This window comes from Colobus angolensis, unplaced genomic scaffold (genome assembly GCF_000951035.1).
Source record: "Colobus angolensis palliatus isolate OR3802 unplaced genomic scaffold, Cang.pa_1.0 Scaffold287, whole genome shotgun sequence".
NCBI lineage: Eukaryota > Metazoa > Chordata > Mammalia > Primates > Cercopithecidae > Colobus > Colobus angolensis.
In genome coordinates, this window is record NW_012116121.1 from 96,708 (window position 1) to 111,116 (window position 14,409).

Consider the following 14,409-nt stretch of genomic DNA (forward strand, 5'->3'; position numbering starts at 1 on the left):
CCATTCTCCTGCCTCAGCCTCCCGAGTAGCTGGGACTACAGGTGCCCGCCACCACGCCCGGCTAATTTTATGTATTTTTTTAGAAAAGACGGTATTTCACCTTGTTAGCCAGGAAGGTCTCCATCCCCTGACCTCCTGTTCTGCCCACCTCTGCCTCCCAGAGTGCTGGGATTACAGGCGTGAGCCACTGCACCTGGCCGTGAACTCTTATTATAATGTCACCATTCTTTCTCAGTAGTAAAATGTGTATCAGGATTTGGGGCACTATTTCTGAGATATAAATATGACGTTGGCACATTGTTCACCTCGAGTTCACTGTGTGCGCGTGTGTGTATTTAATGAGACTCCATTATGTTTACAGGGTTCAGTACTATGGGTGGCTTATTCCGGGGACTGAGATTACTCCTAGAGAGTCAGAGGTTGATATGGTTTGGCTCTATGTCCCCACCCAAATCTCACGTTGAAGTGTTGGAGGTAGTGCCTGGTGGGAGGTGATTTGATCATGGGGGGTGGTTTCTAATGGTGTCGCACCCTAGTGCGGTCTCGTGATAGAGTTCTCGCGAGATCTGGTTGTTAGAACGTGTGTGGCACCTTCGCCTTCACTCCGTCACTTCCTCCTGCTCCACCGTGTGAAGAAAGTGCTTACTTCCTCTTTGCCCTCTGCCATAATTGGACGTTTCCTGAGGCCTCTCCAACCACGTTTCCTGTACAGCCTGTGGAACTCGGAGTCAAGTAAAACTCTTTTCTTCATAAATTAATCGGTCTCAGGTAGTTCTTTCTAGCAGTGTGAGAATGGACTGTACAAATCTTTCTTAAAATGACAAGTTTACTGAATTATGAAAAAATCATAAAGTAAAAATCATCACCTCCTAGAATCTTTTGTCAGAGATTACTAAATCCTGTAAAATGTCAAAATAATCTGCAGTCTGCTTAAAGAGTCCTCAGATCTACAAAACCTAAATAAAGACTTGGAGGGATGAAATTTCAACAGAAGCTGTGAAAAGCCCTCGGCACGATAGAGTTCTATAGCGACAGTATACTAGCATGGGGGAAAACAGCTATTATGTTGACAGTAATCTAACAATATGGAAGATTCAGGTTTTTCTAGAGATATATTCTATCCTGTTTTATGCCTTTTTACAAAAAACAGAAATATTTTAAGACTGAATTCAATATTGCCAGGCCTTAATTTTTGGCTTTTGCCTGCATTTACCAAAAATATCTCACAAGTAAGTTTTCTTACTTGAAGTGAACATTTGTATTAGTATTTTCTCCAAATATACTTATCTTCAAGCCTGCAGCCCACTTCAGTGTAACTCTACAATTACCATCCCCTTATGCTTGCCTGATAGTGAGAATATATTCACAAATTTAAGCTGGTTCCAGTCTGTTGAACAGAAATATAATTTTAATGTGGAATATGGCTTTTGTGGCTATTTTAGGAGAACTTTTGGTATGAGATTAGAAGAAAATTCTGCTTCCTAATTAATTGAGGCTGTTTATCAGACAGTGAGTTCTGAACACCATGAGTGAGATAGACAACTGTCAAAAAAGGTTTACATAAAATCCAATTTTTTTTTTTTTTTTTTTGGAGACAGAGCTGCCCAGGCTGGAGTGCAGTGGCATGATCTCGGATCACTGCAACCTCTGCCTCCCAAGTTCAATCAATTCTCCTGCCTCAGCCTCCTCAGTAGCTGGGACTTCAGGCACACGCTGCCATGCCTGGCTGATTTTTCGTATTTTAGTAGAGACAGGGTTTCACTGTGTTGCCCAGGCTGGTCCTGAACTCCTGAGTTTAGACAATGCACCTGCCTCGGCCTCCCAAAGTGCTGGGATTATAGGTGTGAGTCACAGCGCCTGGCCTTACCATTTTGTTTTTCTATTTAAGTAATATTAAGGAATAATAAACCATTAAGTACATAATTTCTTCAGCCCTCTGAAGTTCTCTGAAATATTTCAAAACCGAAACAAACAGAAACTCCCCAAAATCTTCTCCCATCCTTATCTTAAGAAGTATTAGGTTGGTGCAAAAGTAATTGTGGTTTTGCCATTAAAAGTAATGACAAAAATAGCAATTATATTTGCAACAATTCAATATATTTTGAAAAAGCACAACCCCATCTACAGTTAAACTACCTATCCAAGAGTCAGCATTCTCTTTAGAGGCAACATAACCAGCCTCCTTTTTAAAACATTTTGTATTGGAAGTGTGTTTTCCAATTCCAATTAATTCCAGTCTGTTTTGGAGCCTGAAGGGTATAGAATCTCTTTGTTTTTACACAGATATCATGAAGATAAGCATTAGTATGAAAAAATTCTCTAGGCATAAAATATGCCATAAATGTCTTTGCACAATTACTGAGGATTTTTAAATGAATATGTTTTTCCTTGGAGAAAAGTAGACCACACGTAATAATTTCTCACAAATATTTACCAAATCATCTTTTTACCAAATAAAGAAATGATTGCCACATGGCAAATATTAAATAAATGGTTTCGACTTACGAATTTAAACTATCCAAGAGTCCCCCTGGAGCTACATTTTAAATAACCCCAGAATTTATATAAAGCTAACTTGAGCTGCTAAAATTAAAAAAAAAAAAAAAAAAACACTAAAAATATGTTTCTCTGTTTTGATTGATTTCTTCTTAAGACTTTATTTGCTATGAAATTCCCTAAATATTATTTCATAGCCATCTCTAGAGCTTGTCATTGTGATTTAAGATGCCTAATGAGGTTGCCCATGCAACAGCTTTTACAATAGTTAGAATCCATATTCCAAATGCTGCAGGCTCTATGCTTTCAATATATGTTTTAATGGAGATAATAAACTTATAGAAAAGAGCTGTTTTCCTTGAAAGATACTAGTGAGTTACATTCCCAATCAAAGATAGTTATCATATCACAGGTCCCTCTTATGAAAAGTTATCTACACATTGACAAGGAAGGCAGATTTAAAGTGTTTTGACAAAAAGTTAAAAAAATCAACTACTTAAAATTGTCCAAATAATGAATTTCCATTTCCCATCACCATTTCCTTTGTTTGAATGAAAATATAATACTATTACTTAATGGTTTTGCAATAAAATTAGAAAATTCCTGCCCTTCTCTTTTCTTCCCAACTCTTCCTCCAAACAAAAGTCAAAATTCTCATTTACTGCTTCATAAATGTTCAATATATGATGGTTATTGAAAAGCATCCTATATACATACACACATGTTGCCTATAATGGAAGAACATTTTATGAAGTAGAAAGTAACATAATGGGCTCACATAAATAGAATTTACTATTTTTGCCATATGCTCCATGATCCAAAACCTTGGTAGAAATCTGACTCGGCTCACCAAAAACTCACAGTGCTGGCTGAAGCACCACACGTTGGAGTAATGCCTCTAGGGTACAGTTTACGGTTTAGCTTGGCAAAAAATACACAGTACCTTTTCTCACAAGGCCAGAATTCATTGATCTGGAACAAAAGAGGAAAGATAGGAGAGCTCTTTTTCTTTGTACACTTAATAACCTCTTTTTATTTTTTTGGTAGAGTCTTGCTTTGTTGCCCAGGCTGGAGTGCAGCGGCTCTATCGTGGCTTACTGCAGTCTCTGCTTCCCGAGTTCCACCAATTCTCCTGCCTCAGCCTCCTGGGTAGCTGGGATTACAGGCACATGCTACCACACCTGGCTGATTTTTGTATTTTTAGTAGAAATGGGGTTTCACCATGTTGGCCAGGCTGGTCTCGAACTCCTGACCTCAGGTGATCTGCCCACCTTGGCCTCCCAAAGTGCTGGGATTACAGGCGTGAGCCACCATGCCCAGCCCACTTAATAACCTCTTCAGGAATTTTCCTTCTTCCTGCTATACCTTTTTTGTTCAGTGGGTTGGGAGATCCATTTACCCAGGGATACATAATCATGAGGCGATCTCAGCTTCCATAAGAGTTCATTAAATTGGAAGCCTCAATGACACATTAATGTATTTTCCTCTCACGCTGATGAACCAACATAAAAAGAAATGGGTTACTGTCGTGGCCAGGGTTATTGATTATCTTACAAAGGGGATATTTGGTCCAGCTATGGTGGCTCATGCCTGTAATCCCAGCAGTTTGGGAGGCCAAGGCGGGCAGATCACCTGAGGTCAGGAGTTCGAGACCAGACTGGTCAACATGGTGAAACCTCATCTCTACTGAAAATACAAAAAAAAAAAAAAAAAAAATAGCCAGGCATGGTGGTGCATGCCTGTAATTCCAGCTACTCGGGATGGTAAGGTGGTAAGATTGCTTGAACCCGGGAGATGGAGGTTGCGGTGAGCTGAGATCATGTCACTGCACTCTAGTGTGGGCAACAGCAAGATTCTGTCTCAAAAAAACAAAGCTAAACTAAAATGAAAAAACAAAACAACAACAAAAAACAACAAAGGGGATATTTGATACTGGTATGCTACAGAACCAAGGACATTTACTGGATCTCCTCTTAATACTCTCATGTCCAATAATTATGGTTTATAAGAAGCTGGCAAACAAAAGTAAAAGATGATCACCAAAGGAAAGGAAAGTTTGGGTAACTACCTTATTGTAAAACAAACAATGAAACAAACTAATTGTTTTCCAAAAGCCAGGGGTTCGGTCTAGGTGCTGCTGTTTACTGAACAGAAAGCAGGTCATTGAGACAATGAGTATTGACAGGGAAGAGGCTTTAATTGGGTGTTTCAGCCAAGGGGATGGGATATAGTCTCAAATCCATCTCCTTGACCTATACAGGAAGAAAGAAATGTAACTATGTGTGGGAAAACAGGTAACAGGAAGGGGTGAGCTAGAGAAGCTGCTCAACAAGAAGCAGGTGGCTGGTTAGAAAAACAAGATTAAGGGAGGGGAAAGGAAGAAATCATGAGGAATGAAGGGTCTGGCATCTCATTGTTTGGATGCAGTGATCCGGTGAGTTTCATTTCTTTGGTAATTTTTGAAAGGTCTAAGGGTCATTTACTGAGGAAGGAACTCAAAGAAAACAAATGTAAAATTCAAGCCTTAAGACTAGAAGGGTCAATGTCTATACTTATCCAAAAACAAACAAACAAAACAAAGCAAAACAAAACTGTCCATAGGACGATTCATTTTGTTTCATTAATTAAAAGAAATAGTAAAAAAGAAATTGGATGGTGAAAGAATACAGTTAGATTGACTGTCAACTTACACTTCACTGATCAGCTAAATTGTGAAGTTTGTATAAACTGTATTCAGTATGAACTAATTGTTCACCCTTGCCTCCTTACATAAAGGAGACTAGAGGTGAATAAAGTTATAATCTATGTTCACGGAAGGAATATAACTGAACCAACACATGATGATGTCATGACTAATGGACTTTGGACATTGTCTGCATTGAGATTACTACAGTGTAGGTGAAGGACAAAATAAATCTTGAGATATGAAAGGCTGCAACTTTATGTTATGTGCCATCTTCCTCATTCATTGTGTGGCTTTTGCTGCTCCTTTTTGTGCCCCAGGAGACAGACTTCTATCATCCCTGATTTATGGTTCATAATGGCTAATGGGATACTCTGGAAAGACTTAGAGTGAAGAAGGAGAGGAAGTTTGGAGTGTTTATTTTCTTTCATGAGTTTATTTTCTTTCCTGCCTCAGTCTTGTTTGATGATAGCTTCTTTCCTCTATGGTCTTAGGTCCTGTTGAGAGCCCCTTCCTGCACAACTGAAATTCTCTTTCTTCTTAAGGTAATTTTATGTCTCTCTAAAAATGTATCCATTTCATCCAAGTTATTTAAATTTTTGTCATGCAATTGTGTATAATATTTCCTCATAAGGTTTTTATTCTTATAGTTATGTCCTGTATTTCATTCTGGATTTCAGCAATTTTAGTCTTCTGTCCTTCTCTCTATTTTTCTTCGTCATTGTAGTAAAAGTCTTGTAAATTGTACTGGTCTTTTCAAATAAGCAACTTTTGGTTTTGTTGATTTTATCTATTGTTTTCAAGTCTCTACGTTACTTAATTCCTCTCTAAACTTATTATTTCCTCCCTTCTTGCTTTGGATTTTGTTTTCTCTTCTTTTTCTAGTTTCTTAAAGTTTATGTGTAGGTTTTTGTTTAAAAACATTTCTTCTGTGTTAATGTAGCTGCTTACAGCTATAAATTTTCTTCTGATAACTCTTTCTGCTGTATCCCATTAGTTTTGGTAGATCATGTTTTGTTTTTATGACAAAGTTTTTTGTAACTTTTACTGTGATTTGCTTTATCCATCAGTTATTTAGGAAGTTTTTAAGCTTCTACATGTTTTTGATTTTTTGAAATCGTATTGTTGTTGACTTACAACTTCATTTCATTGTGGCTAATAAACATACTTTATGTGATTCTAATTCTATTAAATCTATTTAAACTTGTTTAATGGGCAAATATATAACCTATTCTGCATAATGTTCTACGTGTACTTTAGAAAAAAGTATATTCTTCTGTTATGATTAGAGTGTTTTTCTAGATTCTGTTAGTTATATTTGATATCTAGTGTTTGTATTAATCATGGTTCTCTGGAGGGACAGTACTAATGAAATATATATATAATTATATATTAAATTATTTATTATATAATATAAAAATATATTTATTATATTACAATATGTTAAATTATATAACTTAAATTATAGAAAATATATTAAATTATATAAAATATTATATAATATATTAAAACTTATTATATAATATAATATTAAAATATTACATTTACTATATATATAAATAAAGGGGAGTTTATTAAATATTAACTCACATGATCGCAAGGTCACACAATAGGCCATCTTCAGGCTGAGGAGCAAGGAGGGCCAGTCCGAGTTCCAAAACCGAAGAACTTCTTCAGTTTTCAATTTTTTTGGAGTCCGAGATTCGAGGGCAGGAAGCATTGAGCATGGGAGAAAGATGTAGGCTGGGAGGCTAGGCCAGTCTCTCTTTTCACGTGTTTCTGCCTACTTATATTTGAGCTGCTCTAGCAGCTGGGTAGATGGTGCCTATCCAGATTAAGGGTGGGTCTGCCTTCCCCAGCCCACTGACTCAAATGTTAATCTCTTTTGGCAGCACCCTCACAGACACACCCAGGTTCAATACATCTTTGTACCCTTCAATCCACTCGAGTTGACACTCGGTATTAACTATCACAGTGTTGTTCAGTTCTTCAGATTTCACTAATATTTTGTCTAGTTGGTCTACCCATTGTTTTAAGTGTGGGTATTGATATACCCAACCATTTTTCCTAAATTGTTTATTTCTCTTTTCATTTCTGTCAGGTTTCTCTTCATATATTTTTTACTCTGTTGTGAGGAACATATATATTTAAAATTATGTTTTTTTGATGAACTGTCACTTTCATCATTATAAAATGCTCTTTTTCTGCTGCTAATATAGCCATACCAGCTCTCTTTTTATCACTTTGTCTTATAGGATGAATGTTTTTATCAGTTAATATTCAACTCATTTATGTATTTGCATTATAAATAATTATTTTGTAGATGGCATAGAGTTGGGATGTTTATTAAATCTATTTTTACCAAACTCTGCCTTTTAATCAGAGAGTTTAATTCATTTACACTTAATATAATAATTGATAAGGTGGGATTTATGCCTACCATTTTGCTATATTTTCTATTTGTCTTATTTTTTTCCTCAGTCCTCCATTATAGTATTCTTTTGTGTTAAATAAATATTTTATTGTACCATTGTAGTTCTCTTATTCATTCTTTTACAGCGTATTTTAAATTTTATTTTTATTAGTGGCCCTAGCTTTATAATTAACATCTAAATTTACAATGATCTTATTAACACTTTTCTTTCAATAATGTACACAAATTTTGTTTCTTTATAGTTCTATTCCCCACTCCTCTTCTTTTATTTCACTTTTTTTTAAATTGCCAAGGTATTCCTGGATTATTTATTTATTGTCACAGAGTACATTTTAATAGATGATTTGTTCATCAATATAGATTGATTATCATTACATTATACAACTGTATTTTAGATGATACAGACAAAAATAAAAGAGTTATGAAAAATACATTTGTACTCTTATATTTAGTAATACAGTTACATTTACTGGTTAGATTTCTATTTCTTCATGTGAATTTGAGTTACTCTCAAGTGTATTTTCATTTCAGCCTGAGAGACTCTAGTATTTCTTGTAGTGCAAATCTACTAACCATGAACCATCTCAAGTTTTGTTTTTCTGAGAATATCTTACTTTCTCCTTCATTTTTTGAATAATTGTTTCACCATATGTAAATTTTTGAGGACTTTTTAAAAAAAGTTTGCACTTTATGTAAGTCATCCTATTAATTTATTACTTCCATGATGTCTGTTGAAAAATCAGCTGTTAATCTTATTGAGGATTACTTGTACGTAATGATGTCAGCCTGTCTGAAGTTCCCAGTACACAAGGAGCGAGTTCCCAGATGGCATAGGGTAGGAATAACAGCTTACTACTTTTGCTGTTTCTTAGTACTTCACTATCTGGTGTTGGTTTTTTCAACACATAATAGTCTCTTTTAAAAAATATTCTTTTTTTAAATTTAATTTTTTGTTTTAAATTTAATTTTAAAAATGGACATACCCTTTGAGTATATCATTTTTTTTCCAACTGAACAATGACCAATCAATATAGTCATCAAATTCAATAGAACTGAAACATTTCAGGCACCAAATATGTGCAAAGCAGAGAGGTAAATTCTACAGTTGTTTTAAAAAGGGCAACAGTAAATTTTCTATGAAATCATGTTTAATTCTGCTTTCTGATATTTTCTTTAAATCCACATTGCTTTAGATATAATTTATTCAACGTGCATTTATTTTTCTTTAAGATATTGCTACAGATTTAAAAAATAAGCATACTAAAACAGAAAGAGGATAACATGCATTCCTATGGTTATTATCCAAGTTATTATTCATTATTTTCATTTCATTATATTTTCAGCATTATGTAGAAAATATCTTTAAACATTTGGGGAGTGCCAACTACAAATGTTTTTTGAATTTTCTAAACCTTTTTATGTTTTGAGATATAATATTTAGATAATAAATACAATTTCATTTTCCTTAATTGAATACCATTAATGTAATGAAAACATTTTGTTTGAGAATTTAATTTAGATGGATTTAATTATTTAAAGCTGTAGAGATTTGCACATAAATAAGCTTGAAAGGATTTTAAGTTGCAACAGTATGCATAAATGTTATATAATGGAAGCCTGGTTCTATAGCTACAGAAGAGATACACGGCATTTAAAATAACATCAGATTAAACAAATTATGTTTATGTATTATAATTGCTTAAAAATAATAGTATGAATTTGTGAAATAATAATACATGGTTTTCTCCTGAGTCATATTGATTAAGTCTTTTATTATTTTTCACTGTCGTCCCTAGTGTCTTATCTGAAATGACAATAAACCACATAATGTATACTTTTCATCCAAAATTATGATATCAACTTTTTATTTTGAAATGATTCTAGATTTACAGGAAGTTTCAAAGGTAGTACAGAGAGGTCCTGTATACCCTTGACAAAGTTTGCCCCAAATGATTACATCTGACATAATTGTGGTATCAAACCAGAAACTTTACATAGTTACAATATGTGAGAATAGTTGTATACCACTTATCGAGTGTAAATTTGTGTTGCTACCACACAGCCAAGATGAAGAGCTCTATCATCACCTCAAGATCTTCCTGCTGCCACCCTTCACATCACACCCTCCTCCTTTGCATGATACTGACACTAGTTTATAGTTAGGTTATTTTGAGAATGTTATATAAATGGAGTCATACAGAATATGACATTTTGAGATTGACATTTTTCACTCAGTATATTGCCTTAGAGGTCTACCCAAGTTGTTTTGCATCAATAGTTTATTAAGTGTATTCCCTTTTATTATTAAGTAGTGTTCAATGGTATGTATGGGACACATTAAAAGAATGGGAAAACTGCATATATAAATATATATAAAGCGATGTAATATTATGAAAGGGAGGGCTGGGCATGGTGGCTCATGCCTGTAGTCCCAGCACACTGTGAGGCTGAGGTGAGAAGATCACTTGAGCCTAGGAGTTTAATATCTGCCTGGGAAACATGGTAAAATCCCCTCTCTACCAAAAATAAAAAGTAAAAATAAAGTCAGCGTGATTGCATGCGCTTGTAGTCCCAGCTACTTGGGAGGCTGAGGTGGGAGCATATTTGTTTATAATTTTAATGCCTTTGTCAATATATTTAACTACATTTACAAATTATTATGAAATACAAATCATAAATAGTATGCTAAGAAATCATGTATTAAATAGGTGTGTGGAGTTCTTCAGAGAAACAGAACTAATAAGACATGTGTATTAGTTCAAATACACACATCCTATTAGATAATTGGTTCATGCTATTGTGAGGTTTAAGTCTGAAACCTGGGCTGGGCAAGGTGGCCTGTAATCCCAGCAATTTGGGAGGCCGAGGGGAGTGAATCACGAGCACAGGAGTTCGAGACCAGCCTGGCCAACATGGTGAAATCCCGTGTCTACTAAAAATATCAAAAATTAGCTGGGCATAGTGGTGGGCGCCTGTAATCCTAGCTACTTGGGAGGCTAAGGCAGGATAATTGCTTGAACCCAGGAGTGAGCAGAGATCACGCAACTGCACTGCAACTGGGACGACAGAGTGAGACTCCATCTGAAAACAAACAACGACAAGAACAACAAAAGCAAACAAAAACAAAAAGACCTTCACAGCAACATCTAGATTGGTGTTTGACCAAACATTGGGCCATATATATAGCCTAGTCAAGTTGGCAAATAAAATTATCCATAACAGAAAAGAAAATCTATTATGGAACATGGCTTGTTAGGAAATCTACTTTTAGTAGTTATTTCTCAAATTCTTTGCATTTCCAACAGGAAAGTTGTAGAATATTCTGTTTGTTAAAGAGATAAGTGAACCAGAGGATATATATTGATTAAACTGTGAAAACTCTAAGAATAAAGTGTTTCTTGTGCTAATAAGAAGGTGCCATCCTTATAGCTGTGTTGCTACTAATGAAAATCAAATAGCCATGAGGCCACTTGTGAGCATTGAGATTGACATTTTTCACTCCATATATTGCCTTAGAGGTCTACCCAAGTTGTTTTGTATCAATAGTTTATTAAGTGTATTCCCTTTTATTATTAAGTAGTGTTCAATGGTATGTATGGGACACATTAAAAGAATGGGAAAAAACACATTAAAACAACTGGGGAGGAGCACTGGCACCTGGCGAATCACACAAAATCGAACACAAATTCTAAGAAAAGTAAGAAATTGAAATGCCAATTCCTTTTATTCCAAACTTATCAAGAACTCAACTGTCATCTCTTCTTTTGCCTTTGTTAATCTGAGTAACATGCATACACACCAGAGAAATCAAGCTACACAGAACATACTAGAGATTATTTATGCTATTTTAATGTATTGACCAGTTATACTTTACAAATTCTATATTGAAACCTACTGTAATAGAACAGCAGTTACCAAGTAGAAGGCTTCGTTCAGCTGGTTAAGAACATCACAGCAAACTCATGGACACAGCAGCCTTTGCTTTTCTCTTCTCTCATGTATAAAATGACTCAGGAGTTGTTAACTCCATACATTTGTTTCAGTTGTCACTGGACCTGTTGATGAGCACCAGAAGCCTTCTCCTGGTACATGGTTCAAGGAATGATATTTATGATAAGAAGGCAGAGAGCCAAAGGGGAAGAACTCTGAGTGGTCCTGAGTGGACTCAAATAACTGTTAATATAATTATCCTGATGATTCCTTCAAACTCCTGCACTTTGTATGTGATGACTCTGACCTCTTCTAGAAAGGGGCTTCTAGTGGGAGCTATCTCTGTCAGCCTGACCTTGTCAGCCGTTCCTTCTCCAGGATACCTTCAAAATTTGTAGACTGCTCTTTGCTCCTTTACTATATTATGTCACTATTATGCTGTCTCTCTCCCCACCCCTTACACACACACACACACACCCTTGTATATATGTGTGTATATGTATACATATATACACATATATCAAAAATATGTATATATGTATATGTATGTATACACACATACATGTATATATGTATATATACACATATATCAAAAATGTCCCACACAATCCTCATTTCTTAATGCTACAATGAAAGCCAATGTGCCAATCCTTTTGTGAGTTAATTGGCCTAAGAAAATTCTTTAGGTACTATTAGCAAATTCTAATCACATCTCTCTTAGAATGAAGGTCCGTCACATAACATTTACTTTGCTGGAATTGAACACTGTCAACTAGGCTAATAAACAAGCAAATCATAAAAGAAAACCACAAAAGAAAGAGAGTGAAATAGAAAGAAGGAGAGGATAATTTTAACGGCAGCTATAAGTTGCCCTGCCCTGTTGAGCATCAAGCATTTGTGCACAAAGGATGAAGGCAATGAGAGCAAAACAATAGATTTATTTTTTTGGAAAAACCTAAGAAGAATGTGTAAATAATTTTGTGAATTTCTCACCCTTAGCAGAGAGGTGAAGCACAATTGCTAAGGAGGGCAGGTAGTAGATTGTGAAGGCTTCAGGAAGAAGCTGAAAAATTAAGTGCCATGGAGAAACATGGGTTAAAGAAGAGTTAGCAGATGGATACAGTTATGCATGGAATAAAAATACCTCTAACAGGAAAAACCATTAAATTGCAACCTTTATAAATTTGATCATATATTTAAATCATAAAAACTTTCCAAGATTTTAATTGTGTGTAGTAGTCCTCTATGGGATCACTTAATACATATTTCTTTGTACATAGTATACTTATTCTTACATATTTCTTGTATTGGACTTCAGGAACAATACAATGTGTACTGCAATTTTGGGCCAAAAGTTACAAAGATAATTTTAAACTCATGCATTTTTTCTTTTATATTGAATCCAGCATAAAATTCCATCATGAATCTCAAAATCATTCTAACACAATTAAGAGTTATAATATTATGATGAATTAACATGAGAAAGATATTGATATCTTCTCACGCTCATGAGAGAGAATAATAAAATTACATTTAAGGAGTAGTTGATAATGGATTATAGCAATTTTATTTAGTATCAAATGACACATAATTCTTAATAACTCTAAATTAGAAACACATCTTTCCTAATAATACTTTAGACCGAGACGGTATCTGCACTATGCTAAACTATGATTGATAACTTAAATTAAGTCAAATAATTTAGGTTTAATATTTCAAGTAGTCCAACCATTCACAGATCAGTTCAATCTTAATAGTTAATTTTGTGATTCTAAATGGATAAAAAATATTGCCATCATTTCTAAAAAGATTCTTCAGTTTCTCTTACTGACATATTTAAATTTTGCATGATTTATTTAGCAAAGAATAAAAGCATTTTAGAAATCTGAAATATTTAGTATTTCTTGATACATCAAGCATTATGTTTTTGTTATTTATTCTATATTATGTATTCATCAATCTTGTTCATAATAGAATACTATGAGCTGTTGTTAGCAATTATCTTAATTGGCAGTTTACTTCAATATTTGTCAAAGGCACAGTAAGTTCTTCCAACATCTACATATAAAATGCCATTTTTTTTGGTACTTCTAAGTTGACTTATGTTGCTCTTCTTTGGGGAAGAATTTATTTTACTTTATTTTAAATGACACTGGCCTTTGATTTAAATGTCCTGAATATAGTGCAACATGAATACAGGTATGAACTTTTGTCCCAGCACTCACTGAAATCAATTGAACTTAACGATCTTCTGGTACAAGGTAAAATACCTATATGATTAAGTCATAATTGATTGCTCTTTATTAAATTCTTTCTAAAAAATTTCGAAGTATGTTTTTTTTCTTGGATAAGGGATTCTACTCTTCCAAAAAAAAGTAACGTCTCCCAGCTTTCTGTTGCTTTTTTTCTGACCTACTCATCTATCATCAATTGCTTTGTAAAAGAACAATTAACCCGAATTTTGACTTTTTTTCCCTGTAAATAATAATAACAGTAATTCTTTTGGAGTGTGTGAATCCAGAATACCTAAATTGAAGCTAATCATTCACAGATTTATAATTTCAGAAGGATCATTGGAATAGACTGGAAGAGAGGGTAGGAGTCTGCTTTGAGTGGTCTGCTGCTGCTGTTTTTATTGTGCAAGTCCCCACCGAAATGAGATCTAAATAGCAGTGACTTCACGGTGTTAATTAGATAAGCATATCTGGGGTCCATGGGGCTAGAAGATTCATATCATTATATTAGATGTCATCTGGGAAATAAAGAATTAAAAATAAGTCAATCCATATAGCTACCAAAGTTTATCTGAAAATCATGTGACTTACTCATATCCCTTAATTTTATTTATTGTTTGATTTTACTCTTC